Here is a 19,252-nt window from a genome sequence, read left to right as displayed (position 1 = left end):
GTTATACAATAAATTTTAGTTATTTCTGAATAATTTTCGATGCAGGAATATTACCAGATAAGTTGCAACAAATTGCTTTGAATTTTACAATCATAATTACACCTGCGATATACAAATAGGATTTCCCAGAATTTTTTATTGTTTTTTGTTTACTGTGCGAATGAAAAAAACATATAAAATATAACAGTATTTTTTTTTCAAAATATATGAAGAAATGTAAAATGTATGAACTTATAGAGCAGTTCCAGCCCAACACAGAAATTTTCAGTAACTGTTTTTACTCGACCCTCCTCGATTTCAATGAATTTTAACAGACATATGCTGCCCCTGATCGCATAAATGTCCCATATGCATTTTCATCTTTTTTGAGTTATTGATGCAGTTTGGTTCAAAATCGTGTCAAAAGAGCCTACAACATCTAATACTTTGCTCAAGAAATCAGAAGGAAATCCAGTTTTTTCGCGAAAACCTAACACGTAGCCTTATGTGTGAGACAAACTTCAAAAACGTTTTTCTCAGCTTTTTGTTTTTGCATATGGGACATTTATGCGAACATGGGCAGTATGATGCAAGTTTAATTAAGGCTTTCAATACTATCCGCTCTGTGTTTTTGAACAATTTCTAAGTAATAATAATCTTAATTTTAATTTTCCATATAAAACCGAATCTACGTATAGATTTTCACCAACTGATAAAAATTTGCTAAATGAAATAAAAGCATTTGTAAGTTAATGACTTGGCTAGAGTAAATTTTTAAATGATTTTAAGAATTTCTTTTTGTGATAGATTTGTTCGCAATCCCAAAAAAGATCAACCTTTTTAAAACTATCACCTTTTGTTTTGAAATCAAGCTGAGGATAACGTTTTAACGTTTTAACGTTTTCAAATTATTTTGTGTAAAAAAAAGTGAAACAGCACCTAATGTTGGCATATTGACGTTTTGACGCTAAAATACAGCTATTCAAACGCATTTCCAACGGATTTCAAGTAACAAACAGCTTAGTAGGAAGTGAGCAAGCAAGTTGCTGAAATAAAAAAATTAAAAAAAATGTATAAAAATTTAAATCACAAGCCATGGCACAGTGGGCGAAATGGAACCCAAAATGGGACTTAATTGAACGCGGCTGGTTCCCTGGTATAAATAATAGTGTTTCTTTTGTAAAAAAAATCCGGGGAATCGATTGGTGATGGTTTCATCCACCGCACGAAACGGCAAAGGGTCCATTTTGCCCCAATTCCTCATTTTTTAACATTTTTTCTTGAAAATCGGTCTGTATTTAAAGTGGAGGCTTTATGCGGCCTTCCAAAATGCACTTAACTTATGTGAAAATGTCCCAGGAATCCAGTAAAAATAACCACTTGCACCGCAAAAATCATCTAGGGTCCATTTAACCCCAATTCCGCTATAAAAGCATTTTTGGCCGTTTTCAAATGTTAGGTCAGATTTTAAAAATCTGAAAATATTTTTATCGTAAAGATTAGACAATTTTACATAAGAATGACGATTTGCACTTGATAGTTTGACACATTTAACCGGCACATACTGATTAATTTTGGTGCAGAAATTCGTTAAATTAAACAAAGTACAGAACATTTTAGGGCGTCAAAACATTCTGGAAACTCAGTTTTCTGAACGAGTTTCTGTCCCAGCGTCAAGGAAAGCGCCCCCCTGGGGGAAACCGACAGCACGTAAAATGTGGGTCATAAAGTTCTGGAATTGATGGCCGGAAGGCGATGGGTTGTCATATTTACTTGGCCGAAACCAACACACACACACAGAGCCAAACATCCGTGCTGGGAAGATTTGTGCTTGGAATTAGAAAAGAAGCACAAACCTCCGATGGAGGGCCGGAATTTTCCGGTTTCTTTTTCCGAAAGGTTCTTCGGGCGGCTTCCGGTCACGGTCAGCAGTCTTCTTAGAGCGAGGATGTTGGTTGCACGGAGCTCGACGTTTTAGTGCCCATTTTTATGGCAGATGATGCTGAATTTAACGGCTTTTCTCGTTAGGAGGATTTCGTGACCTTACAACTTGCTGATTGGAATTGAGACATCAATGCGGCACGTGGGTGATTGATTTTGCATCGGTCGTCGAAATGCATGAACGACCTTGTATACAATATTGAATAAAATAATCTAATAATTTTGCTATTCCTAAGCTTTCAAGAGTAAGAATCAATTAGTGGCAGATTTGGGAGCTTCACGTGTAAATCCAGCAATAAAATATGACTGATTCCACTACTTCACTCACACCAAAGTCCTGAATTCGCAGCATGACCTTCTGATTTTCTCAAATGAATTCAATAAACGTGGACAATAAAATGATGAAATCAAACGCTGATGGGCAAACACCCCCACCCAGACCTTAACAATGAAGCCAAGCCAACGAAAAGGGAAATTCAATCTCGAATGATTGAGCAAAGATCTGTTCAAGACTCGTGAAGCTGAAGACTGCTCCGATAACAGACAGCAAAAAAAAAAGGACGTCGACGACGACGAAGACGATGGAAATTTTTATGGAAAAATCTTCGTCGATTGCCGTGATGTCATTCGTCCTTGGCATTTTCCAAGCAGCAACGACAGTGGGTGGTCTTGGTGGGGGGGTGGAAACTGTCTTCTCGTCTTGCACACAACGGGGGGACAGACCTTCTGAGTCTGGTCCGTTGGTCCGGAGATGGGTCTGTGATGATGCTGTCTTGTAGGGTTGAGCCCGTATCTTCTAATGAACGCTAATGATGCGTTTTCTCCTTGGGTGTCCTTTTTCCCCCCGGAGTTGACGGCGTCGTTGCCGTCGTCTGTTGGTTACAAGGACGGCTGAGGACAGTACGATGATGATCAGAGGGCGTCGTCATATAATGAAAGGCATCGTTGCTCTATTAGGAAAAGGGCACAGACGCCGCCGCCGGTTCAACTTCATTCAATTCTAAACATAACCTCGCACGACCTTTTTTCGCAGTGTCATCGCCGTCGTTGGCATTTATTTAAACGGGAAGTATTGCTGGAAATGAACAACATATTGATTAAAGTTGAAATTTCATACTAAAATTCAACCTCTTCTCTAAAACTATTAAAATCTCTAAAATTTCGAGAAAATATATCCCAAATTTGTTTGAAACTTGATCGAACAAGTTTTGATGGCTAAATAAGCAATTTTGCATCATCTGTTCTTTACAAGTTTAGGGGCTGTAGTGCTATGAAAACATTTGAAAACCTGAAAAATTTAGACTGTAAAATTAGACGCCCGATTTGATGGCGTACTCCAAATCTAATCTAATCTAATCTAATCAGACCCTAGCGCAGCCAATCTTTCGAAGGGATCTTGGAGAGTGCCTTAGGTTAGATGACGTCTAGCACTCTTCTTGTCATTTATTAACATTTGTAGTGCGCCATTGCATCGGAATGCATTGAAACATCACAAGCGTTAAAGAGGCCAGGCCTACTGCGTAAAGCCGTATCGCAGAGATGATTCGTAATTTGGTTGAGTTTGAGCACTGAGTGTTCGAACAACAACACAATTCTGAATCGACAGGGGAGGAAGAAGCGTGGGGACACACAACCGTACGCTCCGAGATTTGGTTGTATTCATTGGGAGCACCATGCTAAGAAGGTTTGGTACTCCGGGACCCTCTGGGATGGGACATTGTATTTCCATAAATGTACTGGACACTATTTGCCATGGTTATAGCGCCACAACTCGCTCTCTGTAACAGTATTCCTGATTCCAGTCCACGTTCACCAAGTCATCATGGCCTAGTGGTTAGTATTTTTGCTTACCAAACCAAAGGACGAGGGTTTGAACCCCGCCCCGAGCGACCTTGATTTTTCGTTCATATTCATCATTTCTGTGTTCTAAACTTTCTCGTTGGGAGCAGATGGGCATCGAACCCAAAACCATTCGCTTACAAAGCGAATACCGTGACCAGTCAGCCACGACCGCTCCCCCAAAAATCAATAACAAAGTTTTGTTCGAAGAATAACTTAAACTGTTATTATGTTGTTATTGCAATAACAAACCAATAACACAGAAGGAATCATGAAGGACTAACAAGATTTGTTATTTTGTGCGGAGAGGTGGAGCAGCATAATAACAAAAAATGTTATTGAACTGGTATGTCTCCATAACAAAAAAAAATATTGCTTTGGTTTATTTGTAATTTGCAAATAAACCTGCAGTTGCCATAACTCCTCTGTACTAGTCAGGGCTGCAGAGTCGGGTACCTCCAAGCGACTTTGAATTCATACTTTGAAGACAACTCCGACTCTGGATGCAGGATATGACGTCAACGACGACTTCAGCTCTCCAAAAATACCCGACTTCACAGATTCCGACTCCAAGTAAAAAGTGCTGAAAATTTGCTGAATCTGATACAGTCTCCGAGGTCTCACTCCAGCTCGAACTTCAACGTCAGCTCTGACTTCCTGGCTCTGTGAAAATAATAACAGTTTTGTTATTCACACTTCAATAATTCTCAATAAATAAAACAATTCCGTTAGGGAATATAACAAAATTAAAAAAAAATAACTCTCAAAAGTTAATTTTATCGGATAAATTTTAGCTTGAAACCCCATTTCATGGTGAAATAAATGACCCCGATGAAATTGGTCGAAATTATTTCATTGTTCTAGCCAATTTTAGCAAAGTCCCTTAGGGGGTATATCAAATAATTAAAAAAATCAACTTTCAAAATTTCAACTTTTTAGAATAATTTTAGCTTAAGGACCCCATTTCATAGCCAAAATAATGACCCTGACGAAATTGGTCAAAATTATCCCATAGTTCTAACCATTTTAAACAAAATCCTTTAGGGGGTATATCAAATAATTAAAAAAATCAACTTCCAAAATTTCAACTTTTTCAAATAATTTTAGCTTAAGGATCCCAGTTCATGGCCAAAATAATGACCCCGTCGAAATCAGACAAAATTATCCCAAAAATCTAAACATATTTAACAAAAGAAAAAAAATAACAGATTGTGTTATGGACACTTAGAAACTTTTCCATTTGTGCGATTTTTGGTAATTTTATTTCTCAGTCAGTATACCTAACGAATAACAAATTTTGTTATTAGGAGAGTTCTTGAAATGTATAACATTTCCTCTTATTAGCGTGTTATTAAACATTTTCAATATAATATCACTTCAATACAAAATTTTGTTATTTTATCAGAAACTGTTATTATTTTTTCTTCTTGAAGTTGAACTTCAGGATAAAATAATAACCCTTTTTGTTAATTTAACAGGATTTGTTATTGAAATATTATTAGTTTTGTTATTACCGTTTGCCCGGGTCTTCAAAAATATTTTTTTAAAGTGAGCAAACATGCGCACTAATTTAAAAAAAATTAAAAACTGCGACTATTTTCAAAAAACTTACCTAAAAATGATTATAACTTGATTTCAAATCATGTTTTGTACGCCCGATTTGATGGCGTACTCAGAATTAAAAAAAACGTAGGGGAAATCTACCCATTTTAATCCTAATAAGCGGTCGTGTTTATATGATGCTGGATAATCTAGAGTCTCCTTTGAATTTTACTAAAACCAAGTACACCAACGAGCAGAGCAAGTTTTTGTGAACATTTCTGTTTATTTTCACTTTCACCAAAAGTTATTCTATTTCTTTACCAAGCATTTAACAAAAAAAAAATTCCCAAGGGTATTCTAATCGAGGCGAATGCATTGAGCCACGCCCATTTTTCTAATATCGGCTTAGTTCTTTTTTCTTCCAACACTCTGTCGAGTGTTGCCATTTGCGCTGACAGTTCAAACGAACACTCACGAAAAGTGGCATTTATAGGAAAGTTTCCTGGCATCGCTGGCTGTGCTGCTGGTGGTGTTGACGGCCAGCCTTTGTTCTTTTTTGCCTTCGTCTCTCGCTCGGTTTTCTTCAGCCTTCGATTTGAATGCAAAGTGAAAATTGAAACGTCAAACGACTTGGCGCGTTTGTTTTTTTGATGGCGCTTGCTAATTTATTACATTTTCCGGGATTATTCTTCAAGTGAGTGCCTTAATAATGATCAAAAGAACATGTTGCCGGTAGTTGGAAGCAATTTCATATCTTAAGCGCCGTGAAAAAGTAAGCGAAAGTGAAAAGTTAATTTTGGCGATATTCATTAAGCGTTTGAGGGATTCTCGTGTGTGTCACTCAGGGTTGATGAATAGACACACATGAATTTTCTAAGTGTACTTTGATTTGGACCTGCACATGAAAAATTGCTGAGCAGTGCGCGTGCTTATGTTAAGCACGCAGTGCTTATGATTTCGCGTGTTTATATTTAAATTACAGTTTTAAACACAGCCACATCATTTTTTAATCAACGAACTCGATAAGAGTTGGTTCAAGCTCAAACTGGTGCGATAATTTGGCCTTATCATTTAAAGGTTCCCAAAACCCGAGTACTTCAAAAACATAAAACATGTTTTCGGCTAAATTTGTAGAGCGCAGATTATAAAAATAGCTATCGCTTTGCCATCGTTGGGACCACTGTCACTGTGTGTGCCAACAAAATGATGAGAAGTGGTCTCGCAAAATACAAATTATGATCAAAAGTGCATTAAATGTGATCTTTTTGGCCAGTAAGTGGCATACATTTGCGTGCTTACTCGAGGCGGTGCTGTTGCTGGTAAGTTTATAGCCCAAATAGTATTTTTGGAGCTTTAATCGAGCATCAAACTCTCCATATGACGAAGATAGGTTTTTGATTGGAAAGGGTAGATTTCCCCTAATTCATTGAAAAAAAAAACAAAAGAAAAATTCAAAAACTCTGCCATTTTTCGTTTAATTTTATGGGAAATTTAATGTTCTATTCGAATCTACATTGACCCAGAAGGGCATTTTTTCATTTAGAAAAAAAATTTTTTTTTTAATTCTTTTTTTTTTGCTGGTTATTTTTTAAAGTGTAACAATGTTCTACAAAGTTGTAGAGCAGACGTACAAATTTACATAATAGTAGTTTATGCAACAAGTTGCAAAAATAGGATTTTTTCAGCACGAGTCGTAAATTTATCCAACGAGGTTCACCGAGTTGGATAAATAAGAAGAGTGCTGAAAAAATCAAGTTTTGCAACGAGTTCCATACAACATTTTTTGCAATTCCGAAAAACACCCATTGAGAGAAATTTTAAGTAAAATTTTCATATATTTTGTCAATAAATCGTTTAAATCTAAAAAATGTTGAAAAGTGTTGCTTTTCGAAACAAGTGCTGAAAAGTTCAACTTTTCAGCACCCATTTCAGTGCTGAAAAGTAAAACTTTTCAGCATTTATTGTGAAAAGTGTTGCTATTCGATTCTGTTATTTTTGGTACAGAAAAGTAGTCTTTTTCGTCGTTCAAGAATGACAGGAAAAGTAAGTAGTTTCACGACGGAATTGCAAAAAAGTCCTTTTGACACCAAATTTCTATCACAACACCATTACAGGCTGCAAATTATATTCATGTTATCCCCAATAATATTCACCGCCGTTTCATGTTCACCGACAGTGTCTGCAAGCGACACTTCACTAATTGAAAGGTCGCTCGTTTCGCACAAAATTTGTCGCAAAATGGTTCCAATTAGCGCGTCGCTGCCATTGAATAACCTGTTGTATTGTGCTATGTCTCAACATTGTGGTAACGCCACCCGCCCAAAACAAACCAACCCTGCACCTGGTGCACCTTGAAATACAAGCCGTTGCCCGCTCCCCCCACCCAAAAACCACCGAAGAGATAGAGTCGATACAGTCTCGCTGTAACAGTGACCTACTTTTCCGAGTTGCAGCGAGTTCACGCGAGTTACGCGCGACGGATGAACTCGCACTTACGTGACAGCGAGACTCGCCGCAACTCCAGGCTGCGTACGTTACGTGTGCGTGAGTGCGGTTAGAGTTATGTCACGACCGTCGTAACACCCACGCGGGTTTCTCTCGCCCGTCCCGGCAACGACCCGTGTTCATTCGCTTCGTAGACTCCGAGCAGGACGGTCACGTCGGTACGGTGTTCCGCGCGCGCACGGCTTGCTACGACGTGTTTCGACGTGTTGGCGTAACGCCGCCGGCTCTCCAAAACTTTGCGAGAGAGAAACGAAGTGAGAGTGTGAGAGAGTGTAGAAACGCGTGCAGAAGTCGCGGCCTGCTGTGTGTTATTGTTATTCAACAGAAGTTCGGCGAGCATTCGCGAGGTGGTCCAAGACGAGCGCGCGCGATTCGGCGACGGTTTCGAGGATTCGACGGGGTCTTTTTTCATTTTGGTGAGGAAAAATTGGGAAATTTTAATGTGACACGGTGAGATATTGGCGGATTGTACGGTGGTCGTGACACACGACGTTGGTGAAAGCGAAGAAGTGAATTTTAATAGTGCGGTATCGGTCTGTTCTGTGCAAAAGGGAAGACGAAGTTTCTCTGATGATATAACCAGCGGAAGATTGGTGATTACGTTGAAGGTGAGGGTTCGTTCTACGGCGCTGTCCAGCGCGGAAGGTCGGGAAGAAGGTTCCCGAGCGTTGGACACCTTGTCCGAGTGTCCAACTGCGACGGAACGTCGCAATTTTATCGTTTTAGCCCACCGATTACCTAACCAATTTAGGATTACACAAACGTCTTCGCTGTAGAAAAAGGATTACGTACTCGGTTGTGCCAGCCGGAGTCACTCATCGTGCCAGCGTTCTGCGTTCCGTGAGCGTTCACGCTGGGTGTTCTCCAGCGCGCTCGTGAACGCGTGTTCATCCGCTCCCCGATGTTCTAGCGTTCCACGTTCGGCTTTCGTGCTCGTGGCGTTACGTGGCTCCAGGGAGCGAGCGTTCACGTAACACGTACGTCGTGCGCTCTGTTTTGGCTCCAGAATCGTTACGTCAGCTGCGAGTTCTGGACAAGTCCGTTCTCCAGCTCTCGCTCGTACACATGTGCCAGCACCGCTCTCCGTTCTCCGGGTGTGTCTGTATTTGGGGCTCGTAGAGGTGTGTTTGTTCAAGAATTACATGCTGTTTTTATGCTGCTTATGGCATTTCGGTGATGCCTTCTCGGCTTCTGGTGACATAATCCAACTCACAAAAAAGAAGAATCTTGTTATGTAATTGGTGCGCGCCGCAACGGGGCAAGCAGGACCCTGAAGAAGCCTTGTGAACGGCCGCGCGCGCGAGACAGTGACAGCAATTAATTGGATTGGGGCGTGAAGAACGCGCCCGGGTCCTCGCAAGTGCGAAGAAGCGTGAAGAATTTGCAACAAAGTGTTATTTTTGTGCGCGCCCACAAGCTGGGAGTTCAAAGTGTCCCAGTCGAGAATCTGCGCTTCAAGTGAGTTTCTGTTTACATAACAATCCCCCCAGTCGGTGGAAGAGACGGAGAAGAACACGTAACCGCGCGCCAAGTGTCTGCGTGGCGTTCTATCACTGCGCTGACAAGTGGTCGAAGACGGTGAATCACGGCGTGGGAAGTCCTGCGAGATAAGCGCTAGTGCTGGGGTTTAGCTAACCATACGTGTTTCGTCTAGTCGAGTTCTAGTGATCGGAACTTCCGGGAAGTGCAACGTGAACGCTTCCGCAGTGAACAGCAAGGGATGCTGAATCAAGGGTGGTTCTGGTAACCAAACGTTTCTAGTGCAATCAAGTTTTAGTGACCGGAAATTTGTGGAATCGCTCCGGAAACGCTTCCGGAAGCGAACAGCAACGTGTTACACAACCTCCCGTTCTACCGTTTCCAAGAAACTGGAAATCAGCGGAGGGGGTGGTTCTGGTAACCAAACGTCCCTCGCATCAACAAGTTCCAGTGATTGGTGGTTCCTGGAACCGCATCGGGAGCCCCGTTCCCGGCTGAACAACAGCCTGTTACACAATCCTCTTCCGCACTCCTCCAGCTCTCCAGGTCGTCGTCGTCGACAAGTGGTGTGTTATGCAAATGCTGTGTGAGTGTTGAAGGAGCAGTGCGCGCGCGATATGGATTGTTATGGAGGAGGTTATGCAACAGATCTCTTTTTTCCGTTGTTGTTTTTGTTGTTGGTTTCGGCTGTGAGCGGCGTTTCTCCAGGGGTTCGCGAAGGGTAGGGTGGTGTGTGTGTAAAGGGTCGGTGTGATTACGACGCGATTGAACCGGCGACCGCGTTACTCTACGACACACCAAGGTGGAGAAAATTGCACACGCGTCGGCTGGTTTGATTCTGTGTGTGTGGGTTGACGTGTGTGAACGGGAATTCTTGAGGGTGTGAGTATGTGAGGGAGAAGGGAAGGAAAACCGGGGGAGCGCTGGGAGTGATTGTGTTTGTGTGTGTTTGTGGGAGTGAGTCTATTGGTATCAATGAGGAGGACGCTGGACTGTATGGGCGGACTGTGGAAAGATGGGCTGAGGCCGTGAGGAAGAAGAACAAGTTTGTTAACCCCCTTTTTTGCAGGGGTGAGTGATGAGGAACAAAGAAAATAATAAACAGGTTGTGAAGTTAGTGATGGAAATGTTCAAAAATGAAAAAAAAGGGAGGTAGCACAACAAAAGTGATTAAAATAGGTCGATTATTGTACCTAAAAAGTGATGCTGAAAAAAGTGTTTGAATCTAGTTTGGAACGCAAGGAAATATTGTTATACTTAAGTTGTCATAGTGAAATTTTAGGAACTCACCAAGGCGGAAATATATATTTTGAAATTTAAGGCATCCTCTAGGGAAAAATAGCCACTTAAGAGGATATTGCAGAACTTTTGGAAACCGAATTTAGTAAATTTCAATGAAAACGATTTTGGGAACAATTTTACTGGGCATCGTTGAAAATTTACTTAAAAGACCCATTTCGGTTAGTCTTGAATCCCTGTTTTAAATATCAGGACTTTGGTCAGCTTTACGATTATGCTATGGCCGAATGTTGCCTTTATAAAATATTTGTAGATGTGTAATATGAAAAATGTTCATATTCTAGAAATCTTGGGACACTTTCAACCGATATTCGTGTATAATCTGAAAAAAATATCTGTGACGTACTTAAGATAGCAAATTTCATTTAACATTAAAAAATTGAATTCGTCAATACATTTTTTTGATTAAATTCCTTTTTTTCCTAAAATTTACAACTCTATGCTTCAAAAGTTGCCGATTTTTGTCTCCTAGAACATGGTTTTTTTTTTCAAAAAATTTATATTCAAATATTAAGAAATTAATTCTTTGTAATTATTTTATTTTGAAAATCGGGAAAAATCCGTGTAGCTATTTTTTTAAGAGTCCTTATCAAATCCGATCAGAAAATTCCTTCAAAAGATACATATTTTCGAATATTTACGTACCATTTTGGTATGGACACTAATGGACAGCTAAAATCGCATGGAGTCATGTATGGGTGACCTAAGTTTGAACCAAAAAAAAAATCCATGATTTAGAGAGAGTTGTTCTATTAATTTAAATTGCATTTTCAAAAGACTCATGTAAAAAAGTTTAAAAAATATGGGTACAATAACATAATAAGGCTGGTACAAATTTTATTTAAGGTTTTTGTCAGCCCCCCTTCAAAGTTGACCTGAAAAATCAGGGAACAAGGAAATCATCTTCTTTTAGTTTCTTAGGAGCAAAAAAAGCTAGGGAAATTTTCTCAAAAATTAAACTTACGGTGGATTTACGTCGAAAACTTTGTACAAATTTTTGAAAAGTATAATTTATTTTCAAATCCGAGTAGGCAAGAAAATAAGTTTTGACTGTGTTTTCAGAGATTTCCTATTTTTTAACATGGCAACACTGCCAATAATGTTTTTCCCTTGCTGGGAAATTGCTCTTAAGTTCTTTTTTGGGCCGCTCAAACATTAAAATATAAAAAAAAAATCAAAATTAATGTGTTGCGCAAATACTTATAAACCTCATTTATTGATGTTAAAATATGAAATTAAAAAAAAAACTGTTTTTGCCGTGTTCAGTTTTTTCAATTACCATAAGTCATCAGGAATTCTGTTCTCAAGATACATATTCTAGAATATTTAGAAACAATTTTGTATGGATATTGTTATTTTTAAAGCTGTCAAATTTGTATAACTCTTGAGGATGAACCAATGTATCAGAATGGCTTCTTTGGTCAAAAAGAAATCCATTATAATGATTAAGGCAAATAAAATTAAATAAATAATAAAATCACGAAAACCAGATTCATTGTAGCAGATAGTGGCAACTATGATTATTTTAGTAATTGGATGTTGTGGTCTCTATTGCAAGTTTCTGCTCGAACCTAGGAGTCCAAAGGCTTGAATGGGGAAAGCACCCAAACCATTCCAAGGAACCTTCCACTCCAGGGTTCGAACTGACTACCTTTGGATTGCGAGTCCAACCGCCGCACAGTGGGAAAAATCGAGGCAAAAAAACGGATTTAATTTATACCGGTCAATTAGAGCTTTCAACCAAGACTTTTTTTATGTGAAAAATTCCGAGGAATCGATTGGTGATGGGGAGAATCCGCGGAAATTAGCGCAAGGCCCGTTAAAGGCCGATTTACTCTATTTTTTTGCTGTTTTTATAAGTTTTAAATATGTTGCTGAAATGTTCAATATTTTGACATAACTTTTTCTTACGTGAAAAATTCCAAGGAATCGATTGGTGATACATAGTAAGAACTTACCTAAAAGGCCTTATTACCCTATTTTTTCCTTTTTATCTTAGTTTCGTACATCTAGCTGAAATGTTCAGTACTTTGATAAAATTCTTTCTTAAGTGAAAAATTCAGAGGATCGATTGGTGATAGTGCGAACCATCGAAATGCACCTTTATATAATTTCGATGGAATAGAGAAGAGAGAAGAAAAAGTTGAGTCAACGCATTGAACATTTCAGCAACATATTTGAAACTAATAAAAACAGTAAACAAAAAGAGTAAATCGGCCTTAACGGGCCTTGCGCTAATGTCAGCTGATTCTCACCATCACCAATCGATTCCCCGGATTTTTTCACATAAGAAAAGATTTGATTGAATTTTTTAATTGACGGGCATCAATTAAGTCCGTATTTTGCCTCAATTTTTCCCACTGTGCGCCGCCAGCGATTCAGGCTTGGTTTGGTGTGTTGTTTGTACTTATAGCGTAGAGTGGACTGGAGTCGTACACTTGGAATGACTTACTTCCCCATTCGATGGAAGGTTGAAGCAGCTGGGAATCGAACCCATGATCTTCCGCTTACTAAGCGGAGAGCTTAACCATTCGGCCAAGCCTGCTTGATTGCTTGATGGATTTTATTATAACAAGCTTCGAATGGCTACAATTCGTAACATTAACCCGGGCAGACGGTAATAACAAAATTCATACCATTTCAATAAAAAATACTGTTAAAACAACAAAAAATGCTATGGATTCTGAATGAAAAATCCATTTTTGCACAAGAGTTTAATAACAGTTTTTGTTATCATAACAAAATTTGTTATTGGCCTGATATTTATTGAAAGCAAAAACAACTTGGGAATAACATTTTTTGTTATGGAAGAATACCTCCAAATGTTATTGGGATGACTAAAGATGTTATTAGTCTGTTATTATAATAACAATCCAAACACAAAAAAAAATCATAACGGCGAATAACAAAACTTGTTATAAATAACATAAAATGTTATTGGCCTAGTATTTTTAAACATCAAAAAATGTTATTCCAAAATTATTGCCGTCTGCTTGGGAACAAACAAAAAATATATTGTCCAAATTTGTTAATTAGATACTATTTAATAGAATCAAACAATGCACAGGAATCAAAAGACATTTCAATTCGATTTTTGTTGCAACTTTGTACTTTGAAGAATTTAAATTTAATGGTAGAATAAAATGGCCACAAACTGTTTCAATTACATCCACATTGCAAATTATGATTCATTATTGTTATAAAGATGGGAAATGAAAATCTGCTTCAAAAGATATTCTGAAACCGGGAATTTTAAGCTCGTTACCGGAATCAACGGAGAATTATGAAGTGGTATTTATAATTCATTAGGCAACCGTTTAGTTAAATAACGACCATCTTCCCCTTAACCCGACAGCAACCTGATTACCGAACCACGAGGTCCAGAATTTCATAACGCTCTTCATTGACTTCACCAGAATGCCCCTTCTTCAACCATTCTTCCGGTCCAGCTCCGTTTGTGACTGCTAAACCAAACTTCCGGTCCACTGAGTTGCCCCTCTGCATACAATTCCGCACGCATCCCTCTTTTTTTATTACGCGATAAATAGGCCTGAATTATGAACCCCCCCCAATCAGAACAGGGTGGCACGCGCGCGACCTCACCAACACCACCCTATTCGGGGTGTTCTGTATGGGAGCGAAGCTCCACGTTTCAGAAACAAACATTCTTCTTTCTTGTAGTCTTTGTCGGCGACCGATTTCGCAAAACCTCCTGCGAATCCTCGTCCAAACGCTTGTATTTGTGTTTGAATTTACTATGAACCGCGTGCAACTTTCTTCAATGTGTTAGTATAAACAGAGAATTTCGCTACGCGGGGAGCATGCTCCCACGCTCGCGAGCGCTCCCCTTTTGTTCATTCCGTTTGCGTGTGTTGGTGAGAGAGACGAGCGCGCGCACTCACTCTCTCAGCGTTGACGAGTAACGCTTGCTACGACCCTAGAGGTGACGGCGACTGCGACGCCTGGATTCAGTTGTTTCGTTCTAGGCAACGACGCGGCATCTCGCAAGCCTGCTCCGGTGAGCTTCTGACGTTTCGGCTTCGTCGCGATTCAGTGAACGGAATTTTAACCGCGGGAGTGGTTCGGAGCGTGTGTTCGACTCGGCGACGGGTTCAGCATATAGATTATGGTTAAATTAGGAAGCGTCATGTGTGTTATGTAACGCCGCCGCTGCTTCTGGTGAAGAAGTGTTCGGGAAGCAGTTCCAGCAAATCCAGCAAGTTGTTACCGGCAATCCGTGGGGATTCCATATGGTTGATCCCGAAGTAAATACGTGAGTAACGTTCCCCGTGCGATGATGAGGTTCAACTACCGGAAACGGGTACGCGCGTGGATCCTCCTCTCCTGGACAGGACAGTACAAGAACACTGTGCTGAACCAAACCAAGCAGGCTGTGTGGTGTAGAACCGCGCCGAGCAGTTACATAACAGCGCAGAGGAGCGTTTCACAGCTTGCTTGGTTCTAAGGGGGGGCCTTGCCCCCTAGAGAAGAGACTTGTGCTGCTGTACGTGTGGCTGTGTGTTTGTGGGTGTGAACGTGGTGTGACAGCACTGTGACGGATGTGTGTTATGATTATGTGAGATGTGAGATGGTGCCAAGGGAAATAAGCGAGGTGTGGATGAGGCCGGAATAAGGGATATTGTTTTTTCTCGGGGTTTTCTCTTTCTGTTGTTATTGTTGGAGGTGCAGGATACGTACGTCAGGCGAGGGATGCCACCGGAGTGGAACGTCGGAGTTTTACGCTAGGTTGAACGGTTGGTCAAGTGAGAAAGTGAGGTAGGAGGTTGTTGTGGTGCAATGTGAGCCTATATGAAGTGTTCTTTCAAGAGAAAATATGCAATTTGTGACTAAAACTTTGAAAATTCAAAGTAGTTATGCCCTAGACATAACAGGACTGGCGTTGATTATTGTAGTTCATGTCAGTATAGATAATATCGAGTTTTTTAAAGTTCCAAGCAATTTGAATATTATGTATTATGTACTTAGCATTATTTTCCATCCTTAATCAACTAGTCCGTTTTTGAAAGATCAAAATTTCTGACAAAATTTATTTCTAATAAATAAAGGATGCGACTTAAAATACTTAAATTTTCTTGTTTCTATTTCATTTATTCGAAGTATCCAGTAGGACCAATCTTCAATGTACCTTAAGCAATTACACATGACATTTTTTCAACATTAAAAAAAGATAAATAAGAATGGACAAAAATCTGCAAAATTTATTGCAAATTTCATTTACATTAAAAACTAAATCCCAAAAAAACAATTTCGAGTAAAATTTTCATTTTTTCGAAAAATCATAAGGCAAATATTTTTATGTTTAAGTCCCTTGACTCTGACCTAATTTAAAAAAGGGGGAGGGATGCGAAAAATAGTAAAAAAAACTAAATTGCACACGGAGAAAAGAGTTCCCAAAATCGTGAACAAGCGTTCATGAAAATGGGAACCACAAACAAAGTGTTCAAATGACATGGTACGTTTTTCAACACAATTTTTTTTAATCGAACCCAAACATGCTCAATATGATTATGAATGCAAAATAGGGCATTTTAGATTGTTTTCAGTTGATTTGACTTCTATTTCCATTGAAATGTTCAACTTTTTTGAAAAACAATTTTTTTGCCCCCTGATTTTTCGGACCAATTTTGAATTGGGAGGGTGACATAAACTTTGAAAAATATTTGCAACGGCCAAACACGGCGGCAAAATTTGTCCTTTTTCTATGGCTCAAAAATGTTTTTTTTTGTCATAGAAAAAAGAAAATAACAAGCCATAGTTTCAACATTTGAATAGAAAAAATATTTTAAAAAGCATTTTACTCTAGTTCTTAAATTTTTGTTTTCGTCAAATCTGTTTTTTGTTGAAAACAAATGATTGTAAAACAACTGAACTAGTGTATATTCAGTTCAAACACTTTTTGTATATAAATATATATATATATATATATATATATACAGCAATTCCATTTGAAAAGAGCCTAAACCAAAAAAAAAGTTCTCCGATCGGGCTCAAAATTTTTCTGGGGGTTCCTTGGCCAAAATAATTAGACCCGTATTTTTTTGTTTGGCCATTAGGATGGCCTACATCGTGCTAGGTGGTTCAAAAATGGCAATTTCGTCATTTTCGCAAAAACCACTTTTTCTAAAAATCATATCTCGCGCCATTTCATCCGATTTTAGCTGTCTTAGACGCAAAGAAAGGTGATGAGTTTGGCTATTTGGGAAAAATAGTAAAGTTCCAAAATCTAGCTTAACTATTGAAAAAGTCGTATGAAAACTTAAAATGGCGTTTTGACCGTGTCTGGACCAAAGAGCCTATGTCTGAAAATATTTTATCGGATTCCTCGGAAAATTTCACATAACATATCAAAAATTGGCGATGTCGAACCGTACGTTTTGGAGATACGATTTTTGAAAATAAAACTGCGTTTTCGACGCGCCACGCGCAAAAACGGGAAAATGACGAAATCGGCAAAAAATCAACTTTTTTCACTAAAACTGCGATAACTTTAAAATTTCAGCGATGACCTATACATGTCTGGGTACCAAAATTTTCGTAATTGAGAGACGCAACTTTTGGTACCATAACATCTATAGGTCATCGCTGAAATTTTAAAGTTATCGCAGTTTTAGTGGAAAAAGTTGATTTTTTGCCGATTTCGTCATTTTCCCGTTTTTGCGCGTGGCGCGTCGAAAAACGCAGTTTTTTCAAAAATCATATCTCGAAACGTACGGTTCGACATCGCCAATTTTTGATATGTTATGTGAAATTTTCCGAGGAATCCGATAAAAATATTTTCAGACATAGGCTCTTTGGTCCAGACACGGTCAAAACGCCATTTTAAGTTTTAATACGACTTTTCAATAGTTAAGCTAGATTTTGGAACTTTTACTATTTTTCCCAAATAGCCAAACTCATCACCTTTCTTTGCGTCTAAGACAGCTAAAATCGGATGAAATGGCGCGATATGATTTTAGAAAAAGTGGTTTTTGCGAAAAATGACGAAAATTGCCATTTTTTGAACCACCCTAGCACGATGTAGGCCACCCTAATGGCCAAACAAAAAAATACGGGTCGAATTATTTTGGCCAAGGAACCCCCAGAAAAATTTTGAGCCCGATCGGAGAACTTTTTTTTTGGTTTAGGCTCTTTTCAAATGGAATTGCTGTATATATATAAAGATTTTCGAGGAGATTTTCTGACAATATTCATGTTTTCATAATGAATGTTCGACAGTTGTTGTTTGTTTGATGAATAATAGTTATTTTAACAATAAACTAATTGTTTCTATTTGGTAAAAATGTTTTAAATCTACTACACATTGCATGTTCTTTGAAGTACTTGTAGGTTTTGTTAATAAAATCAATAACAGCAAGAGCAAGCAATAAAATAAAAATTAAATAATAAACTAAAAAATAATAAAAAAAAAACTTATCAAAGTTAATGATCTAAATCGCCCCAACCCTTCCCAACTAATCTGCACAAAAAATCACCAAACCTAATCACTTTCCCCTCAAGGAACCGATCCTCAAAATTTGTCCGCAAATCACGCCAATCTGTTACATAACGCCATTTTCCGACGCCAGACCAAAAATAAAAGCCAAAAGGGAAAAAAATGCGGAGGATGCTCCTCGTGAATAGAATTAATTGTGACAGGACAACGGCGGGGGTACGAGCGAATGACACGGGGCCCTCCCTCGAGAATGAGAAGAATGAAATTGCGAAAAATTAAGACAGAAAGCAACCAAAAAATCTTTAAGAAATTATCGCAAACGAGATTTTGCACTCTTTTATCGTCATCAAAAGAAGGGGGGTTTGTTTTAATTCGGTGATATTTTTTCCGGGTGGAGCTCGCGATGGGTGGGGGTCGGGAAATGATTGGGTAGCACGCCTCACAAATTGAAACTGACGTGTAGGCGGGCTTTTCTCCACTGTGTTTGACTCCGTGCAAATTTCGGGGGGGGGGAAAGAAAAATGTGGTTGTTTTTCCCACAAATTCGATGGAATTGATGGCTATTTTTGGCCGGGATTGGCATTTGATTAACCTTGTTAAGTGGCTTTTTCAGGAAAAAAGTAGCTTAAAATCAATACTCATTTCCGTTTTCAACTAAAACTAGTAAGGGTACAAGGAAAACCCGACCTAAAAAGTGTGCCACTTTAACCACAAAGCTAACAGCTGTTCGGGACTGCCTTTCAACGGCTGGATTAACAGGATAACACCTTCCGACAGGACGCCTCCTAATCGTTTAGTGTGTCGTTTTGTTGCTGCTGCCAGCAGATGGCGCCACCGTCGGGGAAGCATAACCAACACTTGACACCTTCTTCTTTTCTGTGGCTACCACCCGCATAAGTGGTGGTGAGAGGAGCAAGAAGGGAGTCTTAGTGATAGGCCCTTTTCGGAAATTTTAAAGGAGTTGAAAAATGAACCTCTGGAGTATTTTTTTTTTTGAATTAAATATACTTTATTGAATCTTTCTTATAATAATTACATTTGGTTTACATAATAAGTGGTCAGCTGTGGCTCTTCAGCTTTAGTTTGCTTTTCGTGATTTAAACACTGTTCATTTTCTTAACTTTAAAAGTATATGATTTATCATTTTTGTAACACTAGGTACAATGAGGAAAAAAAAATTAAGAAAACATAACCTAACCTAAAACTAACTTTATC

The 19,252-nt window shown here is 38.9% G+C and overlaps 1 protein-coding gene across 4 annotated transcripts in view; it reads left to right on the top strand.

Moving 5' to 3' along the window:
• The first annotated feature begins 7,944 nt into the window (after positions 1-7,944).
• Positions 7,945-19,252, top strand: part of LOC6045680 (LON peptidase N-terminal domain and RING finger protein 2) — a 141,977-nt gene continuing 130,669 nt past the window's right edge. The window contains exons 1-2 of one of the 4 annotated variants that reach the window (XM_038258931.1): positions 8,960-9,264; positions 9,461-9,871. The gene's annotated coding sequence lies outside the window, so the exon portion shown is untranslated. Of the gene's footprint in view, positions 8,415-8,959; positions 9,265-9,460; positions 9,872-14,556; positions 14,858-19,252 lie in introns of those variants that run through there. The other 3 variants (XM_038258929.1, XM_038258933.1, XM_038258930.1) reach the window with 3 other exon arrangements.

The sequence above is a fragment of the Culex quinquefasciatus genome, chromosome 3 (genome assembly GCF_015732765.1).
Source record: "Culex quinquefasciatus strain JHB chromosome 3, VPISU_Cqui_1.0_pri_paternal, whole genome shotgun sequence".
NCBI classification, from domain to species: Eukaryota; Metazoa; Arthropoda; class Insecta; order Diptera; family Culicidae; genus Culex; species Culex quinquefasciatus.
This window is presented reverse-complemented; position numbering and strand designations above follow the sequence as displayed.